Below are 13,511 nucleotides of genomic sequence, written 5' to 3'. Positions count from 1 at the left end.
AAGGCTGTCTCAAGGAAACATTCAGTGTTTTTATAATTGATTATAAAACATATTTCTAAAGGGCCTACTTGTGAAGCTATTTGTCCTTCTAGAGAAAGAACTGAATAAAAAAGTGTCCAAGGCTAATATCTAGAAACTGTTTAGAAATAATCTTTTCCTTCGTAATTAAAAAGCAAAATCTGTCCAGTATATCTCATCCCTATGAGGATAAACAGAGTAACTGTATTTCTCATATATGTGCAAACGGATGCACTTAGTTTAAAGAAATTCTAATCATGGTACTTTGTGAATAGCAAAAAATATTATCTTTGTAATTGCAATGTGGTATTAAAAGATTATTTATCTATCTATTTATTTACTGGCTCTAAATTTTATCCTATTAAATAATTTATGAAGAGTTTAAGATTTCCATTGATTGCTAAACTGAGTCAATATTTTTAATAGTATATACTAAATACAGCCTTCTTGTTGCCTATGTAAAAGTAAATAAATTAACAAACAAATAAGGATTCAAAGCCACTTCGTTGTAAATTTTCTACATTAGCTGATAAAAACTGAAGCCTATAAAAGTTGAAACTGAATACAATATATTTCTTTGCTGCTCTTCCTACCACTAAGACAGTGTGTTGTTATTACATGAAACAGAATCTCAATGAAATTCTTCTTTCTCTGCCTGTGATACAATCCCTACAGTAGAGTCTAAGGCACACCAGTTTATATAACTTTTAGAATTGTAATGGTTTGTTTTAAATGTTTAATTGAAATTCCAGTGAATTTCACATACCCAAAAATATATAAACCAAATCCCCATGTAGGCCATAAAATAAGAAACAGAATAATGTATTACATGAAATGCTCCAACTGTATCCAAGGTGAAGGAGAGCAGGGCAGAGGAAAGATTTTAAGAATGATACTGATAAACAGGGTCAATAGATTCTCATTAGTCTGTGATATATAAAGGAAAATCATTCCCCTTGGTTACATTCATAGGAAGAGTGCAAATTTAGAACAGGTAAATAGTCAACAGTCTTAGAAAACTCTTGGTCCAAAAAATAAACTAATTACGCTTCAGTCTTACAAGGTACATCAGCAGGCACCAAAGGTGTTTCCTCTGGAGCTGGATTACACCAAGCACACATTTTCTCATAGCATGTTTCCCAAGAAAGTACCTAAAACATCATATGAATTCATCTTTCATTTAAGTAACAAAGTAATAATAGTAACTAACATTTATGCAGCTGCTACTTGGTACTCTTTCAGGCATTCTCATTAATCTCCACTGTAACCTCACCACGTAGGTACTATTTTCATCTTTATTTTACAGTTGAGTTAATACAGACATAGAGGTCATATAAATTGGCCAAGTTTATAATATTAGCAATTAGAGGAGCCAAGCTTTGGCCAATAGATGCTAAATTTCTTAAAAAGAGAAATCAAAATTGGATTTCAATAATTTACTAAAGCTAGTAGATAAGGAAATATTAAAGATTTAGGCCATTCTTAGTCTTGTCCTTTAAAAAAATAAAGCTATTTTCTACACCAATTCATGCAAACACACTTTTCCTGAATCCCCACACATCCTTAATTGTTATAGTCCCTTTAAGAAGCAGTATTTTAAACACAAAGAGAAAAGACTTGATCATACGATCATACTTTGTATTATCTGATACACTTTTATCTAAAAATCAGAGCCCAGTTATATTTGAAAATATGTGTGTTAAATTTTAAGTTATACTAAATTCTTCTGGAGTGGTTCCCTATGAAAATAATCATTTTAAGAGGGAAGACATATGGGAACATATGTATATGTATAACTGATTCACTTTGTTATAAAGCAGAAACACACCATTGTAAAGCAATTATACCCCAATAAAGATGTTAAAAAATAATAATAATAAAATGATTGATAAATGATCATAAAATGATCTGATAAAATATCATATACATATCCATCCCATAGTATGTAAACACAGCATTTAATTCATCAAATACAGACTCACACATACACACACAATCACATACATATCCTGTTTTTCCATTTTATTATATCAATAGTTAATTTAACTTATTTTTGACTACTACAGCTATCAGCCAAGTGCATATGTCAAAAACATTTAATTCCTCTTTTCTTTCAAATCTTTTATTACCCCCTTAATTTGAACAACAACTTCTCTTTGGCTCCAAAGCTCTAGAAAGCCAAAGTTAGTGGGACTCACAGAAAAAAATCACAAAATCACTTCAAAGATATCGACAGACTCACTCAAAAAAGCAACATAACTTTCTTTTTATATGACTCAAAGTATATTCCTACGCAGAAGTTATTGAATTTAAGAGTTTGCAAAGACTTTTTACCACTCACAGTTTTATCATGTGATATCTTGTGCTTTCCTAAAGAAAGCATCGCTAGTACTCTTTCCAATAAATGTGAACACCATGAAGATATTCCAGAAAGATAACATATTTGGAGGTTTTCTTTGCATTCTTCCCTCTAAGCTTCTGCATATGCCATTATCAAAAGAGTCTCTCTAAACCAACATAAGGGTAACCCTGACTTAACAATCAGAACAAATTTGTGAGCACCTAGCTGGGATTAAATCTGTAAACTATGGCCCTACCCCTACGTTAACAAAGCCAAATGAAGTATCTCGAATTACCATTTCTTACCAACTTCTTGGTATACATACCTTTAAGACTTTGTAGTATATTTTGTCATTTTGTTCAAGCCTTATTCCTATTTCATTGTATGTGCTCTTTTGTTCCCTGCCTCTATTTTCTTTGTTCCTTGCTCTTTATCTCTTTGTTTGTTCTTTGCCTCTTCTTTCTCATGTCTAATTTATGTCATCTTGCAATATAATATTTCTAGGAAAAAGAAGGGAAACAAATAATAAATGAATAAACAAGAAAAAAAATCACCAACTGAGATAACCAACCATGAAGCAAAGTGGAGAAGCTTCATGCCTTCCCATTCAGAGCCATTGAAAATTTACTGAGAACCTGGAGGCCTGAATCTGTGCAATACTTTCATATGTAGCAGTGCATTTCTATCTTTGGCTTGGAAATAATCATAGTTAAAAAGACAGTTCTCAGAACATCTCAAAAGATGACTAGAAGCACATGTTTTAGCTTGTTCTGAAATATTCACTGGAACTATTCTTGCACTGGCAATTCTTTGGGCCAGCAATTGGAAAATAATCCAATAGTATTTAACTATGCTCTTACTCAAACTTAAAAGACTAGTGTATCTAATACATAATCACTTAGAAAAGATTTAGAATTATTTCTAATCTTTCCTTTTCCAGAAGTCTTGCCTAAAAATTAAATGCCCACATTGGTGTAATCCAGTCTAAAAAAGATGGTAGCAGATATTTATTCTTTACCGGAAGAGAAAATTCAAATTAAGTTTCAAATGTACCATGATCTTTGATAATTTTAAACCAAAGCTGACTGAACATAGCCATGCCCATCTTTGGGGGTATATGTTGTCTATATTTCTAAAATATACTTCTGAAATATTGTCTAAATATTTCTAAATATACATCTTAAATAATGTCCAAAAATATTGTCTTAGTTTCTGCTAACTTAACATGACTATAGTGGAATGAGGAAGAAAAGACCATCCAACATTTGGGTCTGCTAAAGGGCAAGAGAGTGGTGACACTTCCTTTTACCAGAAACGTTAATAGGTCTTTGGATATGAAAACAGAGTCCCAAAGAAAAGTTAGGGGAATTGAGCTAAACAGGGTGAGGGAAACTAGGCTGAAGGGAAGAAACCTGGTTTTGAGCAATTCTGCAAAAGGTAAACACCAAAAGCTAGAAGGGGGCAAAAGGGGGAACAGTGGGGAAAGCACCATGGTGAAGGGGTAGTTTAAATGATCTACCAGTAAAACACAGCCAGTGAAAAATTCCCAGTAGCAAATGGACAAAGGATTTTTTAGGATAGGATAATTTGCAGAGATGCAACATAAAATTCCTTCCATTGCCCTATAATCTCAGTACAGCCTACTGCATGTAGAAATGATTTATCAGGCGGTTTGTGGGAAATTAAGGAAAACAGATGAGGTATGGGGACAGTTCAGTGTGATGTAAACAAGGGAACAGAAGTGATAATAAGAGGTCAGTATAAGTAGGAACTCAAAGTCAGAAGGAACCACAAGGCTGTAATCCCCTGGAAACCCACAGAAATTTAGAGACAGTCTGCACTGTACGCAGCATGGGCATTCATGGTTTTTGCTTAAATTTCAACCAACTGAGTGGATTCGGCTGACATCCAGTTTACAAAAAAAAAAAAGAATTACCTTTTAAACAGAGGGGATGTGAAGTTTAAAAGAAGCCATGAAGATATAGTTTGAAATGTCTATGTGTTCTTTAAAGTCAGTCTTCCCTGAAGGGACAGAGTTAACTAGAAACCACTTGCTATCCTTTCCGAACCCCAAGCTTCTAGGAGAAAATTCAGCTGCTTCCAACTTGAATCAGAAAGGTTTTCTTACGAATATTATTTGAAATATTTTCACAGGTCCCAGAGCATTTAAACTTTTCCTTAAAGTGGGAAATGTGAGTTCTGAAGACTGGAGCCTGAGTGCCTGATTTCCAAGGCAATGCAATGCCTCAGGTTTGAGAGTCTGTTAGTTGTCAGGAACCTGGTGCTAACACATCACAGGTAATAAAGTAAATATTACATGCTGCCACAGAAAACTGATATGGGTGCCCACAAAACATAAAGGTGTCCAAAGCATGCCTTTTGCTATAGTTGTCATTGCTACTTTACTTTATTAGGATTCCAAAGAACCAGGTCAATATTAGAAAATTGGACATCAGCCTAATCATTACAATTTGTTGACAGCTTAGCTGTGCCAGAACTTGAAACTCAGTTCCTCACATTTAGTAGACAGAACAGATTTCTGTTTCCAATAAGCTCTTGACAAAAAGAATCTGTGAAGACTGCATGTTTACAGAAGTCTGTGCACTGTGAGGAGAAAAATATGAGAGTATCTGACAAATTGCAGACCCTGTGAACATGTTCTACACACTGGATTTCATTAAGCTTTCTGAATAAAGCAAGAATATGAAAAGGTACACAATTTAGGAATACTGATGAAGAATTATTCTGGCTGCAAATGTTAATTCTTAGATACTGTTTGTTTCCAATTTAATAGTTTTCTTGAAGAACTATATAAGGTGTCAAGCAAAGTATGTATTATCAATGAATTTATTAACTTTATTGTAGAGATAAACTTAAATTTGTTATAACTACTTACTGACCATACCTCAATGTATGGCATTATGAGACCAAATGAGAGGTGTCACACAGCTGTATATTTTTAGAAGCATTGTTATGTTTTACAACTGAGGATAAATGAATTATGTGTTAACGAAGTTCTGATAGAGTGTTGATTTAATGTTACACCACAAAAATATTTCATTCAGTATTCTCTCTTGTATTATTTGTTTTGCTTAAGCCTTTAACTCCCAGACTTATATACTTACAGAGACATCTGATGTCCTGACACATTACCCTTTAGATGTAAGCAGTAACAGAAATGTCTTCTGGATTGTGCTATGTCTGCCTTATCATCATTAAACTTATTTATCCAAGCAAGTTCCACTTAGGACATGGAAGAAAATATGGGTTCCATTTCGAATGACAATCATCAGAAGCATTGACTCATTCATTTTATTCCCTTCTGGAGAGTGAAACAGGATCACATTTGTACTTTAAGAGGCCATTTAAAAAATCTTTTCTCCATTGACATTCTATCAAAATTTAATGTTTTCTAAACAGAAAGCAACATTCAAAGTGATGTTGTTCTCCAAATGGTTTGGGCTTCTTAGAACATATGATCATAAATCTGAAATTTTATAAGACTAGGTTAGTTGAAACAAGTTCAGCCATAAAAAAAAAAAGTGGGATATGGACATAGCAAACTCAAAAGGATATGAAACATGTAGTAATAATCTTAAAATGAGATTCTTCCTTGCTTGGATTCTGCTAAAGCCTGCAAAGGCCAAGTACAAAATAATAAGAGGCAGTAGTTCAAACTAGATTTGCTAGACCATCTAAGCAAGACCTGAAAAGGAGATATACTAGTTTGCTTGGGCCGCCATAACAAAGTACCACAGACTGGGTGGCTTAAACAATAAATAGAAACTTATTTTCTCACAATTCTGGAGGCTAGTTTCCAAGGTCAAGGTATTGGCAGGACTGGTTTCTTCTGAGGTCACTCTCTTCAACTTGCAGATTGCCATCTTCTACCTTACCTTCACACTGTCTTCCCTCTGTACATGTCTGTGTCCAAATTTCTTCTTCTTACAAGGACATCAGTCTTGCTGGGCTAAGGTCCACCCTAATGACCTCATTTTACATCTTTAAAGACCGCATATCCAAATACAGTCACATTCTAAGGTACTTGGCGGTGTGGGGCGGGGGGGGGGGGGGGGGGGGGGCTTCAGAACTTCAACATATGAATTTGGGGAGGATAATACAATTCAGCCCATGAAAAGAAATAATCAAAAGCTTGCGACCTGAAGCTCAACAGAACTTCAATGATATAAAACAATTGAGCCTGATGAGCCAAAAGAGAAGCTTTTACCAGAGAAAATGATTGGGGTTCTGTGGCATTTTCCTACCCATCTCATGCAGGAGGAAAGATAGATACTTCACCCTCACTCCATGTCAAGTGAAAAGGGCTGTAAAAGAACTATTTATACAGCTCACATATATTTCACGAAACGTGGAATACTCATGAAACGTAGAAGACCAGGTTTTGCCCTATGCCTGGGAAATGTAATGTAAAAGAGAGATAGCTAACGTGAAGGTTAATTTTATGTGTCAACTTGACTGAGCCACAGGCTGCCCAAACATTATTCTAAGTGTATTTGTGAGGGTGTTTTGAAATAAAATTACCATTTGAACAGGCAGAATGAGTAAAGCAGATTGCTCTCCCTAATATGGGTGGCCTTCATCCAATCACTTGAAGGCTGAACAAAACACAACAAAACAAAACCAAAAAAATGGCAGATCTTCCTGTGAGTAAGAGAGACCTCCCCCTGCCTGATGGCTTGAACAAGGACATTGTTTTATTTTTTTTTCCTGCCTTCAGACTCAAACTGAAACTTTGGCTCTTCATGGGTCTTGAGGCTGCTGGCTTTCAGACTGGAACTGTCACCATCAGCTCTCCTGGGTCTGCAGCTTGCTGACTACAGATCTTGGGACTTCTCAGCCTGCATAATATGAGACAATTCCTTATAATAAACCTATATATCTATAGATCTACATATCTACACCTTTATCTCTCTATATACCTATCTATATAATACATTTATTATAAGAAATATATAGACATCCTGTTGGTTCTGTTTCTCTGGAGAACCCTGACTAATATAGCTAAAACTGTCAAGAGATGACCACACTGGAAACGAGTTGTATTTCCACTGATTAGATGGAGTGGAGGAGGGTTTTCCATGGTCCAGATATGATCATGTAAGTGGACGCTGCCTTTAGGGTCACCACTTCAAAGAGACTCTGTCAAAGAGACTCCTCAGCTAAGAGGCACTGGAGGTATACTATTGGAGGGGAAAGCTGAGGGGGTGTCATATAGCTCCCAACAGAAAAGAGGTACTGCTTGATACAAAGCAGGCTGCAGACTTTGAAATTTCAAAGAAAATCACCACAACGTCTCAAGAAAGACTTGGTATTGAACTTGAGCACACAAATGCCAGATCAAAATTACATTTGTTGGAGAAGAAGAAGAAGACAGATGAAGGTGGTCAAAAGGTACAACTTCCTGTTAGACATTAGCTGTCACAACAGAAAATTGGAGGCATTATCCTGGATGATCTCTAAGATTTTCATTTTTGGTTAAAATATTTTTCTTACTAAGATTCTAAAGCCCAAAATATATCATCATTTTTCCTTCCAGTTTTATATATCATCTTTCAGATTCACTGTGATCAATTTCATGTTGCCAGTGCCAGATTTCCGCCTAATCATTTAAGCCTAACACTCTGTGCTAAGGACATTTCTGATATAGCTATACATGCAATATTGAAAATCAGAATAGTTAGTAGGCATGGTCTTTGTTTTACGTGATGTTGTTTAGAGATTCCTATGAGCAACAGACTTGAAAGGGTAACTCAAATACAAACACTTTTGCCTATATAATAAAGTGGAAATTCCATAGCATGCATTCAAAGCCATGAGCAATTTGAACTTAACCTCTCTTCCCATCTTCATCTCATTCCACTCCTTAAACTCCAGTCACCTCCAGACTACTTGCCTTGTATTATACTTAATTTTCTTCCCTATCCATCTGGTAAACTGTTTTACATCCTCAAAATTCTCCAGAAGTCTTAACATCCATCAACACACTCCTTTGTGAAAGTTTCCCAAGTCCCTCAAAGTGTCACAAATTTTCAACTGTAGCACTTTTTCTACAGTTCTATCATAAGATTTAACATGTAATATCACAATTGATAACGTGCAACTAACTCACTGGGAAAACAATTTGACTGAGGAAGGAAGAGGAAGAAAACAAATGTGACTTTGGTCATATGCATCCTTTCTTTTCCCCCTCCCCAAACCTAGACCCAGTGCCTGCCCTAGTGCCTATAATACAGAACAATGGGAAATCACCTCACAGTATCACTTCATAGAATTTTCTCTGGTTGTTTTAAGACCCTTGCTTTAGAGTTGATCTCAAATAGGTGAAAGGAAAAATACATAATTTTAAAATTCATTCCCTGGTTCTTTGTCAGAGGCAGAGACCAAAAATGGATGGCTCCTTGCAGAGTAGAACATATTAGTGAGTATTTGGACGTGTTTCAGAAGCACAGGTAGAGATATAATTGCTATGTATAATACTAAGAATGTAAAAATAGTATGAGGTGTTGAGGATTGGTAAATAGAACAGAGAAATGAGAAACCTGGGCAAAGTAGAGGGATGCAAAGAGGGAGTGGTAGTTTTGAGCCAAAAAGAAGGGAACATAGCCAGTGTGCAGACAACAGACACTTGCATCAAGAATAACAGTTGGGAACTGATGACTGGGTAAAGTAGGCCACAGTGAAGACTGTAGGAGGATGTAAGACACCTAGAAATTTACATAAATGTTATGAAAATATTCTACAATACATAGGACTGATAGAATCTCAAATTATCTTATTTGGATATTAAATAAAGGGTGATCCAGAATGCTAGAAGGCTTAGTGCTTTAATATTTTCTCAAAGCTGTTGAGCTGGAGTTGCTGTTATGGCATGGTGGCTTAAGCACACTATAACTCATCCTTCACACTGATTACAACTGAAAGCTATAGATGAAAGGCAAAATAATTACCTGAAGAATCTAGAAAAATAAAGGAAAATGGGCAGATTATGAAGGAAAGCTAAAAGTTTGAAAAGTAACCTAAGCAAGTAACTAAAACTCTATAGAAACCCCATCTATCCAAAACCAGCAGAGTAGCCTCTGCAGGTTGGAGGGGAGGGGGGAATCATGAAGAAAAGAGAACTGGAGAAGAGAATCCACTAATTGTGAGCATGAATTGTCACAAGCCTCAGATTCATCCTTGAGCTATGCCTGTGTGGCACAGAACCAAACCAGTGTAGCAAAGGCTTTGAGAACTGGACTGAGATTTAAACCACCACCCACAGAAACAAAGAGAACTTAAGGTCTGAACCTAACTGGACTGACTGCTCCTAAAACAAACACATCAACATTCTCTACAGGATTATAACAAGACCCAGAGCCAATAGAACTTAATATTCACAGGGTTTAGGACACCATTCAAAATTACTCAGTGTATAAAATAAATCAGGAAAATGTGGAAAATTCTCAAGGGAAAAGATTATCAGCAAATGCCAGCCCTGAGATCACTCAGATAGAACAATGCCTGACACAGATTTTAAAGCAGTGATTGTTACCAAGCTCCCAAAACACATAAAAGGCACTGAATTCAATGAAAAGAATTCTCAGATAAATAGATCTTATAACAAAAACCCAACTGGTAATGTAAGTTAAAAATGCAGGGCTTCCCTGGTGGTGCAGTGGTTAAGAGTCCACCTGCCGATGCAGGGGACATGGGTTCGTGCCCCAGTCCAGGAGGATCCCACATGCCGCGGAGCGGCTGGGCCCATGAGCCATGGCCACTGAGCCTACGCGTCCAGAGCCTGTGCTCCGCAACGGGAGAGGCCACAGCAGGGAGAGGCCTGCGTACTGCAAAAAAAAAAAAAAAAAAAAATGCAGTATCTAAAGTAAAACAACTACAAACAACAAAACACACAAAAAACAAACACCAAAACCAACCTTACTGGATGAGCTGAACAGAACGGATAAGAAAGAAATCAGTGAACTTGAAGACAGTCAATAGAAATTATTCAATCTGAAGGACAGGGAACAAATATTGGAAATAAAAATTAACAGAGCCCAAAGACCTGTGAGAAAAATATCAAAAAGCCTAACTGAGGAAAATTGAAGTATTAGGAGAGGAGAAAGAGACTGGGCAGAAAAAAATATTTGAAGAAATCAAAACCAAAAATTTCTCAAATGTGATGAAAGATATAAAGCTAAGTGAACACTAAACAGAATTAAATGCAAAAAAACTACACATAGACACTTTATAACCAAACTGCTGAACTAAAAGATAACTGAAAAATATTTTTTAACAGCCAGAAAATGTGATACATTATGTTATAAACATTGTGCCCTCCTAAAATTCATATATTTAAGTCCCAATGCCCAAAACCTCAGAATGTGACTGTATTTGGACATAGGGTCTTTAAAAAGGTTGTTAGGACAAAATAAGGTCATTAAGGTGGGTCTTAATCCAACATGACTGGTATCCTTAAAGGAAGAGGAAATTTGGACATAATCACATACAGAGGAAAACCATGTGAAGACACAGAGAGAAGATGGCCATCTACAAGCCAAGAAGAGTGGCCTCAGAAGAAGCAAACCCTGCAGACACCCTGATCTCAAAATCTACCCTCCAGAATTGTGAGAAAATAAATCACTTTATTTAAGCCACCCGATCTGTGGTACTTTGTTATGGTAGCCCTAGCAAACAAATATACATTTGCTCTATACTTCAACATATTTCCAATAAAAACATCCAATGTCTTTATTCCTGTCCTGCCCCTACGTTCTTCAAAACCATTTTTTTTCTTTAGATTCTATATATATGTGTTAGCATACAGTATTTGGGAGGGGGAAGGGTAAGCTGGGACGAAGTGAGAGACTGGCATGGACATATATGCTACCAAATGTAAAATAGATAGCTTGTGGGAAGCAGCCGCATAGCACAGGGAGATCAGCTCAGTGCTTTGTGACCACCTAGAGGGGTGGGATAGGGAGGGTAGGAGGGAGATGCAAGAGGGAGGAGATATGGGGATATATGTATATGTATAGCTGATTCACTTTGTTATAAGACAGAAACTAACACACCATTGTAAAGCATTATATTCCAATAAAGATGTTTAAAAAAAAAATCCAGTGTATTTTCTATTTTTGTAGAAATCAACAAGGAGATTCTAAAATTTATAGAAAAATACAAAGGATCTAGAATGGCCAAAAATAAAACAGTAAATAAATAACAACATTTCAGGACTTAACTGAAACTGACTTTCGACAAAGTTATAATAAGACAGTATGGTATTGAAAACAAGATAACCAAATAAATGAATAGAAGAGAACAGATATTGTCTAGAAATAGACACATACATATACAGCCAACTGATTTTTTTTTTAACAAAGAGGGCAATTCAGTGGGGAAAGGAAAGTCTTTTCAACAAATAATGTTGGAGCAACTGGATATCTATATGGAAAAAGGTGAACATTGATCCTTGCCTCATACCAATCATGAAATGTAACTCAAAATGGATTATAGACCTAAATGTAAAACTTAAACTATAAAATTCTAGAAAAAGTTGTAGGAAAAAAAATCTGCCATCTTGGGGTAGGTGAAGATTTCTTAGAGAGAACTTAAAAATTCAAAACATAAAAAAAATAGATAAATTAGATTCTATCAAAATTTAAAACTTTTGGAAAACAAAAGGACGAGACACAAACTGAGAGAAAATAGTCACAACGCACGTATCAAACAAAGGAATTGTAACTGGAATATACAAAGAACTCTTAAACTTTAATAATAAAAAGACAAACGACGCATTTAGAAAAATAAACATGTGAAGTCACTTTAGAAAGGCGTATATATGAGCAAAAGTACATGAAAAGATGTTCAACATTATTGGTTATCACGGAAATACAAATTAAAACCACAGTGAGATTCTAGTGGTTAAAATTCTTAAAAATTAAATCTACTCTTCCACCTGACCCAGACATTACAGTCCTAGCTATTTAACCAAAAGATACAAACACATATGTCCACACAACACTTGCACAAAGTGTTTATAGCAGCTTTAGTTGTAACAGCTAAAAAACTGAAATCAGTATGCATGTCCATGAACAGAGGAATGGTATATGCATTCTATGGAACAGTACTCAGCAACGGAAAAATAACACGGAAAAATCTCAAAACCATTATGCTGAGGAAAATGAGTCAAACTTTTTTAAAGAGTGTATTACATTTATATAAAAGTCTAAAACTAAAGATTCAAAACAACAATTCAGTGATTTTCTGGAGCACGTGGTGGAGGACTGGATGGATTGCAAAGGGGCACAAGTAAACTTTAGATTGTGATGAAAACGCTCATCATCTTGTAGCTATGACGTGTATGTATACAAATGGATCAATCTGTATACTTTAAATATACAGTCAGTGCTTGTTATACATAGTAGCTACGTTCTATATAGTTGTTGTAAATATTGAATTAGAGAATACAACTATTGCTCCTGGGGAAATACAGTTAGGTTCCTGTGAGCCTCTCCAGTCAACAACGTTTTCATCAACCAATATGTCATTTGTGTAATACACGTTCATTTGCCAAAATCCTTGTAAAATAATCCTGTCTCATCAGCACTGAAAACCTGTTATCTCACATAACATTCCTCTTGTGTAAAACTTATAAGGTATTTTAAAAATTCTTCTGCAGTGGGGCTTCCCTGGTGGCGCAGTGGTTGAGAGTCCACCTGACGATGCAGGGGACACGGGTTCGTGCCCCGGTCCTGGAAGATCCCACATGCCGCGGAGCGGCTGCGCCCGTGAGCCATGGCCGCTGAGCCTGCGCGTCCGGGGCCTGTGCTCCGCAACGGGAGAGGCCACAACAGTGAGAGGCCCGCGTACGGCAAAAAAAAAAAAATTCTTCTGCTGTCTCCTGATTTACAAAACCTACCTCACACACCAATTTAACATTTTTCACTTGTGTTAAATTTCTAGCCCCAAGATGGAGCCGCTCCTTCCCGGGGTACCTCATCAGCAAACCGAAACTTACACAATTTTCATTTCGCTCTTAAAGCTCCTCCGCTAGGCTAGAAACTCAGTGTAACCAGTCAGACACTCCCCAAACACCAAGCCAACTTTAGGTTCTATACTTACTTTCCTGTTCCTTGATCTATGCAAATAAGCT

Source organism: Phocoena sinus, chromosome 5, assembly GCF_008692025.1.
Source record: "Phocoena sinus isolate mPhoSin1 chromosome 5, mPhoSin1.pri, whole genome shotgun sequence".
Taxonomy (NCBI): Eukaryota; Metazoa; Chordata; class Mammalia; order Artiodactyla; family Phocoenidae; genus Phocoena; species Phocoena sinus.
This window is presented reverse-complemented; position numbering follows the sequence as displayed.